Raw genomic sequence first — 3,451 nt, 5'->3', positions numbered from 1 at the left:
TCCACGACAAAAAAGAAAAGATTGACTCTGTTCTTAAAGCACGCGAGTTCCTGAGAACACAGTTTGGGGGAACCAGCGGAGGACAAGAAGGAAGAAGAAGAAAGCAAATTGGATGGCGAGTTAGGCTTGGTGTCTTCTGACAAGGACTCTCTCTCTGAAAAGGGGGCGACAGCCCCCAAAAGTCCATATAAATTGAGGATAAGAAAAGATAAGAGAAAATAAAGGCTGAAGGACTCTGAATTGTGCCTGAAAATTTAGAAGTAACTTTGGGATGCTCTGATGGTTTCATTTAACAGATAAATGGATGGTTAAAAGATAAATAACTTAGCATAACCGACTAGGTTCAATGTATTACTAGCATTTTAGAATAATATTGAAATAAGCTGATGTATTGATCTCCTACTCTTGGGGTTTTAGTCATTAGTGGGTTTCTTTTCTTTCTCCTTAGAGGTAGTTTTTCCTTCCCTTATTGTCAGTTGTAGTTTGTAGTGTTGTAAAAAACCAATAAAAAACTCCCCTTAGGGGGATGCAAAAAACAAAAAGAAGAGGTGAGAGCCCTGTTCACTGTCCTTTCAGCCTTCTCCCCCAAGTCCCCATTTCTCTCAGTACACTGGCCTCTTCTACTCATCCTTCTCTTAGGTCCTTCCTCTAGTTTCCCCATTCTTACTTTTCTAGGCCTTTTCCTTTTTTTCTACTGCTTCCTCCGCCCTCCTTTTGTACCACATTCATTAATTTACCACCAGTACTCACTTTCAGTCTCCCCCCCTTCTCATTCATTATTTCCATGCCTCTCCATCTCTACTCAAGGCTTGTGTAACTTCACAGCCTCTCAGCCAGTGGGGGAGGGGGGGAGCCAGCAGATTGACAGGCAGCAACCAGTCAATTTTTACTATTAAATTGAAGTTAAATGGAGCGCACAAGCAGAAAATAATCATATAAGGAGTTGGAGAGATCTCTGATTTTGTTTACTTACTACTTTACTTGTTTACTTCCGCACCACTGTTACACCAAAGATCCTTAATATAGCATCCATACAAGATGGCACCTAGGCATTTTTACTGACTGGAGGTTTTGCTGTAGGTGTCATTTATTCCAAAGTGCATCTAGTACTACACTCTTGATACTCTGATACTATGGTTGCTAGTGGGGATTAGGTGTGGGTGAACAGGCTGAAACATAATCCAAGCAAGACTGGAGAATTACTGACTGGCAAAGTCCCCCTTTTTAAGTCCTAAGAGAGATAAATCATGGGGCTTTGATTTCACAGTAGTACAGGTGTGCAGCATTAAGCATTCCTAGACCTTCAAAATCCAACAGCAGCCATTTTTTTCATAAACTCCACACACAAAATATACTTCATGCTTCCTCAACTGCTCAGAGTTAACAATGATCAACATTCATGCCCTTATCATTTCAGAAGGTTTATTGTAACATGTAAGACTATTCAAAAATTGCAGCTTGAATGTAATAAGATGGTGTGCAGAGAGTCACACTGCATTAACACTGGGGGATCTATGATGGCTTCCTATGGTCTTCAAAACAATCTTTTGTACTGAGCAGGTTTCCGATGGCCTGGAAGGGCTACCAATTCAGCCTGTGTCATGGGCAGACTATTATCAAGGCCCAGCTTGATATTTATTTATTTATTTATTTAATTTCATTTATACCCCGCCCTCCCCGCAAGCGGGCTCAGGGCGGCTTACAACCATAGGGCACAAAAGTGCAATAAAATACAATAAAACAATTTAAAACAATTTATCTCATGAGATTCCAAGCTCTCTATAAAGAGCCATAGGGCCAAATTACACAAGATATTTTTTTACCAAGTCAGGTGTGGGTTCCTTAAACCTAACTCACTTCCCAGCAGCCACACAGCAGACACAGGAAAAGTCTATGAAGACCCTGTTTAGCTCAGGACAGCTTGATCTCCCTGAGGACTATCAACAAGGTTCTGGGTCCAGTAAAGGCCTCAACTTATAGCTTGGACCCTTTCCAATCATGGGTGTTGAAATCTTGCAAGGACTCATATTATATTCCACTATGGAGACTTAGTTGAGGAGGTTTTCCTCACAAGCACTCAGCTGGCAATGATGAAACCACTATTTAAAAAACACGGGCCACCCATAAGCCACTTTCTAATTTTCTTTAAAGCAAACTCCAGGAGTTCCAGAAGTCCCTAGATGACATATCTGCCCTTGACTCATTTCAGGCCTGACTTTAGGACAGAAATGGCATTAGCCATTCCTAGTTCTGATTCCTATTGATAGCTGGATTAGGCAAATACCTCATTGCTGGACTTTGATTTTATTTATTTACTTAGAATATTTCTACACCACCTCTTCAGAGTTCTCCTCAAGGCAGCTTACAATTAAAAACATAAGCAGTATAAATGTATCTATAATCTTTCTAAGGTTGCCAAGCATGATTGTTGCACAGGCAGGGGAATTTGGGGGGCAGTCTGGGAGTGGGTGGGGGTGTCCCCAATGCAATGATGACATGCGGAACTGATGTCATTGTGTTGGTGACACTGGGGGTGACGCTCTATTTTTTGGGCATTCTCTTATGGTTAAAACTGGGCTCAAACCATAGAGTTCTGCCCAAAAAGCAGAATATCACCACACAACGTCAGAGACATTGCCATGCGACATCGCTGTTCAGGCGTGGGGCTTCCCCCACCGGCCAGCTGGCCGATGGTGGGCAGAAACCCCCCAAAAATCAGGGGAACCCCCACCCGGACCAGAGGTCTGGGAACCCTAAATCTTTCACACAGTAGATCACTTGCTGCTTCTAAGGTGTTTCAAATGTTACGTTGGGATTGGAAATGTGTCCTTGAGATGGTTTGTGTCTTTTTTAGCCAATGATATACAGAAGGTAGCTGTAGGAGATACGTTGCCTATGATGTGGGATCTGTTACGGTGAATACCACAGGGAGATTCTAGAATTGACTGTCACCAGTATGCTAATGATAACCAACTATATTTCTCATTAAATAAGCCTCTGGATGCTGCAGTCTCTGTCTAGGGCTAGTACTCGATTGCCATGATCAAGTGACTGAGGGAGAGTAAGATGAAACTGAATTCTGACGAGATGGAGGCAGTGCTGGTCAGCAAGGTATCTGTGTTTCATAGGATCATGATCTTTACTCTGGATGGGATCCAGGTCTCTAAGGCTATTTGTTAGGGTCTCCCAGGTTTTGTCAATTCTCATTCTTTTATTAGAGAAGCAGGTGACTACGAATATGGTTTTGCAGCTGCACTCGGCACAAAACCTGTTCCCCTCTAGAGACCATGGATCTTCCCTTGCTGACTAAGGCCTACTGTTCATGGGGCTGCCCTTGAAAATATCTGGAAAATCTTCAATTGGTACAGAATGCGGCGACTCATATAATATCAGATGTTAACCAAAAGGAACATATTATTTCTGTTTTAAAATCTGTTACTTGGCTGCCATC

Source organism: Gekko japonicus, unplaced genomic scaffold (assembly GCF_001447785.1).
Source record: "Gekko japonicus isolate JY-2015 unplaced genomic scaffold, Gekko_japonicus_V1.1 scaffold2274, whole genome shotgun sequence".
Taxonomy (NCBI): domain Eukaryota; kingdom Metazoa; phylum Chordata; class Lepidosauria; order Squamata; family Gekkonidae; genus Gekko; species Gekko japonicus.
Note: the sequence above shows the minus strand (reverse complement) of the source record.